Consider the following 14,694-nt stretch of genomic DNA (forward strand, 5'->3'; position numbering starts at 1 on the left):
TATATTGATAAATCTTTCCAATATAATATGAATGAAAATAAATCTTTGAGTTGTGATTCCATTTATAGAAAATTTTAAAATAGGCAGAACAACATTACATATTGTTTAAGGATATATCCGTATTAAATAAGTATATAAAGGAATGCATGGAAATTATAGACAGGAAGCTGAATAAACACAGATGTAGGAAGGGAAAAGAAAGCCATCAGGGAGGGGTAATGTTCAACTGTTTTGGTAATCTTTTATTGCCTCAGTGGCATGGTGTGTATATGGATGTTTATTTTATTAGTCTCTGTACCATTTTTATATGTCTAAGCATTTGTTAATGCATGTTTATATTATAGAAAAAATGTGTACAGGAGAGAGGAAGAATGTAAAAGAAAGGGAAGGGAGGTTGGAGAGAGGTCACAAAGAGGAAAGATGAGATTACAGAGCCAGGAAGAGCACCGGCTGCATACCTCTGCACAGATTCTGGTGGCAGTGAGACTTGGGTTCAAATCCCAGCTGAAACCTGTAGTAGCAGTGTTATCAAATAATATCTCCTTCCCTCAGCAATACCTTCTTCCATTTGGTAGGTAAAGCACAGTCTGTAAAGTATTTTGACAGTTACCCGATCCATATGGCATCTGGAAACATAGGCAGCAAAGTATCCTAGAAATGAAGTGACTTGTCTAAGGTCTTTTTTATGAACTGGACCTTGAAATCACTCTCCATGTTCCCAAACCAGTGTTCTTTCCAGTCTGTCATGACGGTCGCCTTTATAGGTGATGATTTCCATGTGGGTAGAGTCTATTTCTTATCCTGTTTTGCTTTGTATTCACTATTGCACTTCCCTTAGAACTCTTCAGTGTGCGCCTCACCAAAATAGAAATGATTGATGAAAATAGCATTGAACATTTTTATTACGGTGGATTTTGAGTGTTCTTCAATTACCAGTGCTTACCAAGAGTTTTAAAGCAAGAATCAAAACAGTAGGGCAAAACTGTGCAACACTTATTTGAGGCAAAAGTTGTGTTATCAGTAGTGGGTAAGGTAAAGAAAGGGTGTGCTCAATAAACTTCAAGGATACAGAGGTATATTTTTATGTCTATCTCTCCTATCTGTGGGGTTTATCTGCTCTTTTAAGTCAGCAAAAATATGTTTGGGAAGTATTAGAAGTGAATCAGAGATGTAAAGGCAAGAATTAAAATACTGATTTGGGCACTGAGAAGGAAGCTGGCCACAGTGTGAAACGCAAGGACAAGGCCAATTACACTTTGAACTGATACAAAAGGCTGCTTTGCCAATGAAGGGAGAAGGAAAAGACCAGAGCTTCTGAGTGTTGCATGAAATCTCTCACAGAGGAAAGAGCCCTCACCCAGTCCAAAATGAGACCCAGGTGCAGGCTAATGTGTGCTTTCTTCAGTGACTCATTTATTATTGCAGAAAAAAATGACTTCCAAAACAACACCCAAACAGCCACAGTGTGATGACAAAACCTGAGAAACAGGGACAGGTAGAAGACTTGAAAGATGAATCTGTCCCCAAAGCAGCCAACCAAAATGTTCTTTAAATGACAGTGATCGAGATTAAGAGGCTGTGGAGCCAGGGCCCCAGCAAGGACAAGAACCAAATCCCTTTATGGATGGTTTTCCACATAATAGAGTGGAATCTATCTGCAGAGATGTCTTCTCAGCCCCCAAAATGGGAGTGATATTTTGCCATTTCTTTACTTCAGAAAGAGTATTATTAGGATAAACAAATCATTAAATATATGTTGAAAAATTATTGGTATTTTTCTATTTTATATTTGTAGATGGTGCTACTGCTAATGGCTACATATAAAGGTGGGTAACTGAAAAATTTGTAACCAAAATTTTTTAAAAATAATACACATACTGCATACTGTGAACGAACACAAAAATATTATAAAATGTTCCGACTCTAGCCTTCTCTAAAGAATTTCACATATTATTGGCATAGTAATTGGGGTTTCTTATAGAAATGATTAAAAATTTAGAAATTTCAGGCTAGAAAAGTATTTTTGTTGTACAGAGATTTCTGTTGTAATGGCATATTTTGAAATGGAATATGACTGGCATGAGACATAGCTACTATAAAGTCATAGCCTGAATCCAAACACTGAAAAAGAGAATATAATTCTCGCATGTTGAGAAAGAACAATCATTCATCTTACTTTAGTTTTCACTATGAAGGGCTCAAATCTCAATTGAATGAGAACTTCCATAGAAACCTGTTTGATAGGGAATCAGGGCTCTTTCGCCATGTTAAATGCCTGGTTCCTGAGGGAGATATCTATCTTCTCTGCTTCAGAAATCAGCCGACATCTGTAAGTGGTTCTAGACCTTCTGGCTGGTTCCCAAAGCTTTCATTCATTTTTCACTAAGGAAATGTAATATTAATGTAATTTCAGGCTACATGAAACGAGTGAAATAGAGTACAATAGTGTAGTGTGCATGTTATTGGCATTTCTGTTTGGTAGTATTTCTTTGCCCTAACTTTACCTCATCCTCTTACTGCTACTCAACAAGATCCAGCACTGTGAGCAGGAAGTAGTAGTAATCACCTACCTCCACATTGAAAATATGGAGCTGTTCTTTATGTAATGAAAAAAATATTGTGGGGAGACTTCTTCTTAGCTAACTGCTAAAGGAACTTGAGTTTCAGAATAATAAAGAGGCTTGCCCATTGTGGAAATTTTGGAAAATGTATTTAATGAGGAAAAGCATTCATAATTCTACTACATGAAGTTAGGCTTCATTAGCATCTTGGACATTTTTTAAAATTGGGAAATGGCCTCTTGTATTTAACAATAATCTACTTTTTAATTGAGTTCATAATAAATATTTCCTATTGTTCTTCACAAACCTGACTTTAATGGTTTCCCAGTGTCCCATTTTATAGATGTACAGTGATTTACCAAATGAGTCACTTTTTGTCATAAATTTAGCTTTTTCCCCATATTCTACTTTGCTATAATAACTGTCTTTTTACCTAACCTTCTTGAATATGTCTGAATAAATTTTCTTAGGGTTTCATTAGGATACATTTTTGAAGTGGGATGACTAGATATAAAAGTACAAACATTTCTAAATATCACCAATACACATTTTGAAACTCTTCTGATTTGAAATATTTTTACTACTGTATTTATTCATGTATTTTTTGTTTCTTTCAATAGACATGTATCAGGTCTTCTGATGTACAAGATAGTATGCTCAATTCTAGGAATACATCCCTGAATATGATACTATCTCTTACATCTAGGAGTTCACATTCTACTGGGAAAGACGTAAAAGTAAACAGCCAACAAACAATTCAGAGAGAGAGCAGCAATGTTAGGGTAGCATTACCCATGAGAGCAAGTGGGTAAATACAAATAGTTTTAGGCTCGGTGTTACAAAATCATGAGAAACAGCCTTCATGTGAGAGGGAATTAAGATCTTCAGGGAAAAGGTAGGTTTTGATTAGAGATTAAGAAAACAAGTTTTTCTGGTAATAAATTATGAATTCCAGTGGGCTCAGTGAAAGAATTTTAAGATTTGAGGAAAAACTGGAGAAAGGGAGAGATGGTGCAGCCTTTTTTTGTATAGAGAAGAAGTGATGAGGGTGACTTTGAGAGTCTGCGGATTTTTTTGTAGCAACATAAATAGGATCAAAGGGCACAAAGAGATTAGTTCCAGTGGTGAGCATACTGTGATAGGTTTCTGCCTCTCTGAGCAGGACGCAGTTTTCTTTAAAGCACATTAAATATCAGAAAAACAAGAATATTTCATGAAAATTTAAAAATGAAAATATTCTTTCCTTTAGAATTCTCTTGTCAGTATGACCTTTCTTCCTATGGTGTATTATCTAATTTTACTGCATTTAGAGGCACCTTGTTGCTCTGGGTTTAAAAGAGAAAGAGTTGGGGCATCTGGCTGAGTGTCAGACTCTTGATTTTGGCTGCGGTCATGATCTTGGGATCGTGGGATCAATCCCCGTGTTGGGCTCTGTGCTCAGGGGAGAGTCTGGTGGAGATTCTCTCTCTCCTTCTTCCTCTGGCCCCCCTCCTCACCTGTGTGCTCACTCTCTCTTTGTCTCTCTCAAAATAAATAAATGAATCATTAAAGAAAAATGAAAGAGAAAAGTTATTCAGTGGGAGGAGACTCCTCTGCTTCACATTCACTCTGGGATCCTTGTTCTACCAGAATTTTATAGTGCAAAGATGGCTTCCTCTGATGAAGCTCAGACCTGCCCATTTTTCACTTTGTCTTTCATAAACACAAACAGCAGAGGCAACAGTGGCATGACTGAAGTCCCCAGATGAGATCAACTGTAGTCTGTGGCCAAGGAAGGGCAGAGTTTGGCTTATAAAAATATCCAAGAAGTGAGCAAGATTCATACTGATGTAACTGTGTTGTTAATAAAAAAATTTTGTAATGAACTTTTTAGTACAATTATCAACATACTATCAAAGTTAGGAAAAGGTTACCAAGAGATGTCCAATGAATCATCTTAATGTCAAAAATAGTTTTTCCTGTCCCCATTATATATAATAGTAGCTCTACATCCTCCTCATGATTGGGTCAGTTTTCTGTCAGAATGTTACTGTTCCTTGTATGTTGTCCCCTTGACTGCTGGACTGTTGCTGTGCCCATGGTAGAAACGTTCCCTTTGGTGAGTCAGGTCCTTCACACCTGTAGAACATAGAGTTGCGAGGTTCGGAGTCCAAATTTTCTAAGTAGGCTGCAGAGAGTGAGGCTAAGCCGGGTCCCTCCAGCCTTCACCTCTTGGATCCTGGACCTTTGTATTATACCTGATGGTAAAAACCAAACCAAACAAAACAAAAACAGTTGTTGATTTAGGATACATACTGTATCTTGGAGGGTATTTCTCTGTGTTTGCATGGTATCTTCAAGCTGGACCCTCAGCTGTGCCTTTGAAAGGCCATTGCATTACTGTCAGGTGAGGAGGCCTGTTATGGGACTAGTTGATCTCATGCTCATATGCCCAGTGTGGACCTTTTGTTCTGTAAAGTGGATTACTTGGTCAGTGTTAGATGGGATAGAATATCAGAAAACCAAACACTCTCTAAGCCCTGAGATAGTGGAGCTGCCTCAGTGACTATATGGTAATGAATCACTCCCTCTTCCAAAGTGGAAGACGTTCAGTGTAATCAAATGGACACTGAAGGGCTATTGACCTACTAGAGAGATGGTGCCATTTTGGGAATTCTGTGTTGGTCTCTCCAGATGGCAGATGGCACATTTAGCAGTCAGCAGCTATATGTCTTGGTGAGTGGAAGTTCATGTTTTTGGGTCCAAGTATAAATCCTCCAACCCCACTCTCATGATTATTCCACTGATGTTCATATTGTATGAGTATTAGAGTGGATGATGACAGAGGTTGACTAACATCAGATGTTTGAATCATTATGTCTACTTGGTTATTTAGTGGTTTTTCTGATGGTGGATGTTCTCTGGCAGGTAATTACATATGACACAAAGATCTTCACACCTTGCTTACTCTCATTGCTTATTCAGATGCCTCTTGTCCCCAGGCTTTCAATTTTTTTTTTTCTTCCAGTCCCTGGCCAACAAGCCAAGCTCTTCTCTATTGTCCATAAATCCATATATATACTCTTATTTCAGGCCACTTTTCTATACACAAAATTGATGACCAAATGCACTGCCCAAAGCACTGCCCTTTGGGAAAATTGCCCCCACTGCTGTCTTTCAGGGACACAACTGAGTAGGACTATAATGCAGCAGTACTTAATTTTTGGCAGTACTTAACTTTTGGCTTATTAAACCATTTGTGAACCAGCTTTGGCCTTTTTCCTTCTCCATCAGTTGTGAACTGAGGGAGAGAAACCATGGATACAGTAGATGACATAGGGGTCTCTGCAGTTTACTCATACTCTCTGGTCCTAGTATGCCCAATTCTTTATGTACCATTTCCATTTTATGATGGGTCACTACTGCCCTGCCCAACCCATATGACTTGATAGGCCTGAAAAAAGCTCAATGGATACAGTTCTGGCTGCTTGATCTGTCTACCATGATCCAGTAGTATAGCAGTAATGGTTTATTCAGTGGTGTATAATTTCTGTTGAAGATGGCATGGTCTTGCTCAAGAGCCCTTGGGCCTCACATGTGATTCTCCCATTTATTTCCATAAATTCTATGCAAAATTTTCTATCTCTAGTACCTCTAAGACCATAGGGTCTTCTCATTCATATGGCTCATCAGAAAAGGCTGCTTACATTACAGCATGGACCTGTTGCAGAGTATCTCCTTGCTTTGGATCCCATTAAAAGTTAGCAGCCTTCCAGGTCACTTGGTAAATATGTTAGAACCATATTCCCAAGTGTAAATTATGCTGCCTTCACTATGTGAAGAGGCCTACCAGGTCTTCTAGTGGTGGAAGATACCAAATGCGATAATTTGAACTTTACTTTGAGAAGGGAGGTTATGGTATGCTCCCTGATGATGGGACCATTAAATATTCATTGATGAGATAGGCATCTGAATCTTGGTAGAATTTATCTTATACCTTGTGGCATGCATTTATGTTACCAAGGCCTCCAAGATACCTCTCATTTATTATTCTTCTTTTCAGATGAAAATGATGTCAGTGTGATGTTCTGCAGAAGGTCCAAGATAGATGGTCTAGGTAACTTTGGACTATTTAATGGCAGAGGATAGGAGCATTAACATAGCTTTGGGACAAGACTTCAGATGTATACTGTTGTTTTTTCCATTGAATGTATGAACTCTGGTTTTCTTTCCTGGTAACTGGAAAATAAAGCATATAGAAAAACAAATGCCTCATGTTACATTCCTAAGGCTGTGTTAATCTGCTTTAACAAAGATACCACATCAGCACAACAGTTGTAGTTGAGGTTGCAATTTGTTTGAGTTTGTAGTAGCTGGCTGGCACTCACCCTCTGGGATCCGTCTAGGTATTGTAGAGGCAAAGAATGGTAAATTGGATGTGATGACTGTGGGGCACGCCATCCCAGTGTCCCTTATGTGTTTAGGAGTGGTGTTAATTTCTGCCGTTTCCTTTGAGATATAATATTGTGTTTGATTTAGTATCTTGGCCAAGGGGTGAGGTTTCAGAAGTTTCCACTTCACTTTCCTGCAAACTCTTACTGTTCAGAGTAAGAATCCAATGTGGGAATTTCGCCAATGATTAAGTGTTTTCATTGCAGACATATATTTGGAAACTACAATAACCACCAAGTACGTCTGTGGACCTAAAAGACCCACCATGGGTTGGGTCAATACCAGGAATTTACAGATTTCCATATAAACCCTTTTTGTCACCTCTTCCACTACTCTAACAAAGGGCCATGATTGACATTTTGGATCCTTTGGTCAACTTGGACCATATCTCCAACAGTTTTTGAAATGTCTGGATATTCTCCATTCTACAGTGTATGTTCACCCAAGGAAATGACCATACTATCCTTTGTGGAAGGCCTGGGAGAATCATCATGTAAAATTTCTCTGGTAGTCTAGAGTCATCTTTCCTGAGGACTTGTACTGTCCTTTAGTTAGTGGCTTTGAGGTCTAAAAACTGGCCTAAGTCTAGAAACTGGGCAAGGAATATGACATCTTGTTGGAGCAGCTACTCTCAGACTTCTAATTGTTTATTCTTGATTTCCATTCATTGTATAGGTTAAGAATTTTCTAGTTGATCCCTTGTCTACTTTACCCCTGGAGCACTGTGCTCTGTATACTATCACCATAGTTTTAAGTGGGTCTGCACCCTGGTTGCTATTCCAAACTTGCTGCTCATTAAGATAATTGCATCTACCTTACTTGCAATGCTTAAACACACCCAACTGGCCTCTAATATTTGACAATGTTATCCTCATTGCTATCTGGAAGCATTTTCGTAGATAGCTCTTGATGTGATTTCAATGTGTTGTCTAGTTTAGGAACCACTGATTTGACATATTATATGATTTTGACTTTAGATATGACATTGTATCTTGTTTGCATATGCCAATGGAAAAGACTATCTATAAAATTGTGCTAATTAGTACTAATTATTTTAGATCAATTATTTTAAAAATAGTCCCTGATTCAGGACTTATCTTAGAGTTACCTACTGATCAGGAATACCTATTTTGGATGATATTTGAATCATTATATGTTTTTGGTTCAGTTTGTTACAATAGGTAACCTTATGCTAATTAATACAAATTGTAAACTAAAAAAGAAATATTTTGAGTCTCTTTCATAAGAGCTTTTTCCTATCAGGTTCTACCCCTTGATGTATGTGTATAATACATATTTTAAATATAAATAATTTTATGACTTTTGGTCCATTTCCTTTTATCATATTTAGCATTTACTTACCATCTATCATTGAGATTATATGAAAACATTTATTTTGTCATTTCATGTGTTACCTGTTTCTCTCAACTTTGGGTAATATATAAATTAGGTACATTCACCTATGCTTTTCTCCATTTTCATTGATGATACTGTTGAACAGGAAAAGGCCAGGGGCAGAACCCTGCAGTTCACCTCCTTCACAGTGATAAAAATCCATTAATCAATACTTTCGGGCTGCAGTTCCTCAACCAGCTTGATCCACATAATTATTCTGTCATTCAGCTCACATTTATTTTGTCTACAGGGTATCATAAGAGAGTTTGTCAAACGCATTGCTGAAATGGAGAGATACTATGTCTACAGCATTTCTTTTGCTGCATTAAAACAATCATAATAGTTACCCTTTGATAAGGAGCTTGCTGAGCACTTTACTTAAATTATCTCATTTAATTGTCATCATATGTTTAGAAATTAGTTACTGCTATTATATTCATTTTATACATAAGGAAACTGGAGATAAAGAGGTTTAGTGCTTTGTCTATAGTAGTTCAGCCCCTGGATCCTTTTGACTCCAAAGAATGTTGCCAGAATAACAATTGTATCAAAAAATTAATTGATAAGTAAAAATCTCAAATCATAATTTTGTGCAGCTTAAAGTGACCACCATCATAATACTACACCTTTTCTCTATTTTGTAGTTCTAAATTTTGGAGGTAGTTTCTAATTTACTTATTCTTAAAATCTTTATAGGAAAAAATAAAAAGTAGAGGTTCCATTTAGTTAGTGCCAATATTTTAAATAAACCATTCAGAAAGACACCACTGGAAACAAATCTTCTAGAGATTCCTGAGACTGACTGAAAATTCCAATTAGAATGAAATAGACTTATCTTGATAAATACTGCAATAGTGACAGCACTTCTCTGGATGTGGGTACTGCTAACAGATTGATGACATTCCGGTGATTTTGTCATGTATATTAAAAATTAAACATTGTCACCTTTATGTTATTTTTATTAGGTATTTGAAGGCAATTTTATAATAATTTCCATTGTTCAATTCATTTAACAATTACAGTGTAGACAATAGCATTTCTTCCATTTATTTTTATGGAATTGTTAAATCCTGTATTCCTATTCAATAATGTATGTTTAGTCAGCATCTTTTCAAATAGACAAAAAGGATGTGGAGAACTGGGAACAGAGGTTTTAAATGTTTTTGTAGTTCTCATAGCCTATTGTACAATGCTTTGCTATAAGAACAATTAACTGTATTAATTTTGTTTGGGACCACATCTGATTTTTGGTCATATAAAAGTTTATCTTAACTTAGTAGTTGGAATGCTTTTTAAAAACATAACAGTAGGGGCACCTGGGTGACTTAGTTAAGCGTCCAACTCTTGATTTAGGATCAGGTCATGATTTTAGGGTGGTGAGAATGAGCCCCACCTCTGCTCTGGGCTGGGAGTAGAATCTGCTTAAAATTCTTTCTCTCCCTCTCTTTCTGCCCCTCCCCCAGGGGCTTGCATGTGCCACACACATGCTTGCTCTCTCTCTCTCTCAAAAAAAAGAAAAAGATGGGGCACCTGGGTGGCTCAGTCAGTCGAGCGTCTGCCTGCGGCTCAGGTCATGATCCCAGGGACCTGGGATTGAGCACCAAGTGGGGTTTCCTGCTCAGCGGGGAGTCTGCTTCTCTCTCTATCCCTCTACCTCCCCCTCCCCCTGCTCAGGCTCACTCTTTCTCTCCCCCTCCCTCTAAAATAAATAAATAAAATCTTAAAAAAAAAAAGAGTGACATTATTCTGCCAGAATTCAATATGCAGAGGGGGTCTCCATAATATTTAAACATTTTTAAAAATTTAATATTGACTAGTAAAAGAAATCTATTCTGTATAGAGTCAGACATAATCTCTAGGTTATCATGAAGTATATTTCATAAAATTGAGAAAAAAGACATGTATGTAATTTTAGTCTTAGATATTTTAAAGGAAAAATATAACTAAATAAGGATTCAAAATTTTGTAAACTAACTTCCAAAACTTAGAAAGTCCAGATATTAGAAGAAACAGGCAAGTTTAAAAAGTCAGTTCTCTAATAAATTCATATATAAAGGAAAAAGAAGCAAAATGTGGACAGAATATTTGCTATAGTATTTCCTATAGCAGTTTTCATGAAGGTTGGAAGTATATTCATTTTCATACCTGGGTATTTTAGAACAGGACTTAATGGATCCTCTCATATGCTAATATGCAGTGTAACTTTCTCAGAGCAGTATATAGTATGTAGTAATCCTCATACTTATTTCACATTGGAGATCTTATTGTCAGATCATTTTCACAGATCAGTGGTCCACTTTGGGGAATGCTGCCTTAGTATGACCATACAAGACTAACATGAATATATAAGAATGGTGTTAAGATGGTCACAGCATATACATGTGTAACAACGTAACCTGCTGCTTTAACCGTATTACACAGAGTAGGAATAATAACAAGGGAGGGATGGGTCTACTTTCTGGGGCAGGCAGTGAATATTAAGTGACAGTAATACTCATATTTTATCACTCCTGCTAGTAAGGGTTGATCTTCCATACATTACCTACAGGAGGAAATGGAAGATCCAGGAAAATTAAGAAGTTTTTAAAGAACATAGACTTTAAAAGAAGTAAATCCTGGGACTTTAAAAGAATTTTGGGATAGAGTCTTGGTGCCAGTATCAGAAAGTTTTGAAAAATCATGAAAAATATAAGAGACGAGAAGTGGTTGGAAACAACCAATAAGTGAATTTAAGAAAATGACATTGTATAAGTCACTTAACCTCTCTTGGCACTAACTATGAAATGAAGTAATTATTCTAAATGATTTCTAGAGTTTCTCCCAGGACTGACATTTTATGTTTTTATGTTTCTAAAATTTCTGTAAGTTCCTGGCAAGAATTATGGTAAATTTTTAAACAGATGGAGCCTGTGTTTGTGTGAGTGTGTGTGCACTTAGAAAGGCACGTGGGTGGGTGATGGGGAATTTCTGGGTTAGTGTGGTGCCAGACTAGACAAGCATAGTCTTCCAAATTTTTGCTAAAATACACATACAAATACACACAAAGAAAATAGCAAGAGAACTTGGAAACTGCATGAAATGAATATTATACACAAAATCCGGGGATAGTCCACTGACTGAATTAGCAATGTAGATGGATTTCAAAGCACAATCTTGGACTCCAAAAAACATATACTCTTAATCTTTTAACCTAAGTAGGGTGAATGACTTGGCAAAAAGTTAAGCAAAATATGAAGCTGTCTACAACTGGCCCTATAACTCAGAGACACAGGCATTATATTAGGTGGATAATTACCTGGCCATCTTCTAAATCTTCTGAAATTACCCTTGCAGTCATTCAGAGTTATGCCACCATTCTATACTTCCCTCTATGTCTCTTTAGATTCTTCTTCCACAATACAAGAACTTTAGATGTGGAAGAGGGAAGAAAGGACTTAATTCTATTATGGGATTTTAGTTTAGTGAAGGCAAAGGTTAAAAGCAGGAGCAGAGGAAAAAAAAATCCTTGTATGCCACAGATGTTTGCACTGGCCTGTGTTATAGATCTTGGAAGGTCTTGCACCCTGTGTTTAAGACTTTTAAAGAAACTGAGATCACTTCTTCCATTACTTGAAACTCTCCTCTTTATGCTTACTTTTTATCTTTCACTTAAAAAAACCACCTCAGATACAGTAATTGGGATTAAAAATCATCCCCCTAATGCTTCACTAGAGTTTTTATATTTAACTTTTATAAGCTCAATACATGTCAATTAGAAGAATCAGGGAGAGTTTTTTGTTGTTGTTGTTCAGAGAAGAAAGGAGGGACTAAAGGAATATACATTCAACCCAACATGAAAATGAAAATTCTAACATAACTTTCTAATAATGGAATAATTTTATAATGTCTAAGTCCCTATCACTGGATATTTTTATTTGAGGATGGATGGCTTATCAGGCTGATAGGGTAATTCCTGCAGTCAATGAATGAGACATTCAACTAAATGACTCCAAAGCCCATTCTAATTCTAATAGTTCAAGAATCAATAAATGGCTTCATAATTTTGTGTCATTCCTTTATGCTTTAAGAGTGCAGTATAAATTAAACTGAAGTTGTTGGTTAGAGATTGTTGTTTGGAGCTAGTTGAGTATCTGTGAAGAAGATTAAAAGCTTATATGGCACAACTGTGACCCATCATTTTTTTTTTAAGATTTTATTTATTTGACAGAGAGAGAGAGGGAGAGAGAGACAGACAGAGACAGAGACAGAGACAGAGAGAGAGGGAACACAAGCAGGGGGAGTGGGAGAGGGAAAAGCAGGCTCTCCGTGAAGCAGGGAGCCTGATGTGGGGCCCGATCCCAGGTTCACGACCTGAGCCAAAGGCAGACACTTAATGACTGAGCCACCCAGGTACCCTGTGACCCATCATTTAAACAAACCTCAAAACCACTTAGTCTGCAGACCTACACCCAGAGTATACACAAGAGTATCCAATTAGTGATATTCCAATTTCAGTGATAATCTAAATATCAGGAATATTTAATTGAGAAGAAAACTACAACAGATCCATCAAGAGCTGAACATTGGATGTTGGGAGAAAATTGCAAAAATGGAACCAGCCCAGGGTACACCAATCATAAGTATGATGATTCACAGGCACTAAAGCCACATGACACATTCAATATATGTGGATGCAAACAGGAAAGTAGGGGAAATATGTTCTTGCCAAGATAAAAGGGAATAAGTTCATGTTGTTAATGTATTGATTCACAGTACTGTGATAGACAAGTGCTTCTTAGTATCAACAAGGAATTTATCTGTTAACAATTTATTAACTGTGACTTTGTAGAGAATATAGGAATGCAAGTCTGTTTCTGTGATAGATAACTGCAGGGAGATGGGAGAGTCAGTTAAGCACTGCTGCCTCAGTTTCCTTAATTGCAAGGTGAAAGAGATTGAACTTGATCAGTAATTCATTTTCCACAGAATATTCAAAGTAATATGATGCACTGAAAGGGAAATAAAAGTTTCCATGATCAAATAAGTAAAGAAATTATGTAGTGTATGTAGTGGAATACTAAGATTTTCTTAGTAAAGAAACATGTTAAATGTTGTTCCTCAGACACATTGACTTGTTTGGCAGCTCTCTCTTCTTCTCCCCATTCCTCTTCTTCTGCCTTCTTTTTCTTCTCTTTCCTCATACCCACCTCCTCTTTATTCTTTTATGTGCTAATTTTAATTTTCTATTTTCTCTTCTTTATTAACATCCTGTTTTCTTGGAAAAACTTTTTAGGGAATTTGAGATATTTACAGTTTCAGATATTGATGGTATGTAACGTATATTCCAAATCTCTGAAACAAAGCTCCCATGAGCCTAGCTCCGCACTGCTATGATGAGGGACAAAATGTAGGACTTGAAGAACTCGAAATTAGTTTTGATATTTAAAATTTACAGTGGGAGGGGCAGCTGGGTGGCTCAGTCAGTTAAGCGTCCAACTCTTGATTTCGGCTCAGGTCATGATCTCAGGGTCTTGAGATGGAGACTCACATCAGGCTCTGCGCTCAGCACAGAGGCTACTTGAGATTCTGTCTCCCTCTTCCTCTGCCCCTGCTCACTCTCTTTCTCTCTGAAATAAATAAATAAAATCTTTAACATTTACAATGGGAGAGTTTGCTAGAAAACTATTGCAAGTAAATAAATCCCTGTCCATCTGCTGCACCTAGAGTGTTCCGACAGTGTGGAGACCAGTGAGCAATAAGGGAGTCCCAAGGGAATACATCAGAACATAGCTGTATGGTCTCGTAGATTGTGAAGTTTTTAATTTTAATGAAGTCCAGCTTATCAGTTATTTCTTTCCTGGATTGTGTCTGAGGCCAGGACCTTAATTCAATTCTTTTTTTTTTTTAAAGATTTTATTTATTTATTTGACAGAGAGAGACAAAGCAGCGAGAGAAGGAACATAGCAGGGGGAGTGGGAGAGGGAGAAGCAGGCTTCCCATGGAGCGGGGAGCCCGATGCGGGGCCCAATCCCAGGACCCTGGGATCATGACCTGAGCGGAAGGCAGATGCTTAATGACTGAGCCGCCCAGGCGCCCCCTTTAATTCAATTCTTTGAGACTGTTTGGGCCAGAATTTTTCTTTTCTGTGAGCAGACTGATGAAGAAATCATATTCTTTTCCTTAATGCTATAGTGTATTATGTTATATGATTAATGCCTGCATGTCCTTTTCTCTCTTTGATAAAAAGAATTACCATGTATCACTAATCCCTAAAAAAGTAGTCTGAATAACTAGCCAAGACACCAGCTATATGGTTAGAGTAGTTCAG

General features: G+C 37.2%; 1 long non-coding RNA gene across 1 annotated transcript in view; it reads left to right on the forward strand.

Annotated features, from left to right (window-relative positions):
• Positions 1-14,694, forward strand: part of LOC113927274 — a 100,235-nt gene that overhangs the window by 56,198 nt on the left and 29,343 nt on the right. Inside the window, exon 4 of the long non-coding RNA XR_003521567.2 lies at positions 1,796-1,826. This is a non-coding gene — a long non-coding RNA (uncharacterized LOC113927274). The remainder of the gene's footprint in view (positions 1-1,795; positions 1,827-14,694) is intronic.

Source organism: Zalophus californianus, chromosome 7 (genome assembly GCF_009762305.2).
Source record: "Zalophus californianus isolate mZalCal1 chromosome 7, mZalCal1.pri.v2, whole genome shotgun sequence".
NCBI lineage: Eukaryota > Metazoa > Chordata > Mammalia > Carnivora > Otariidae > Zalophus > Zalophus californianus.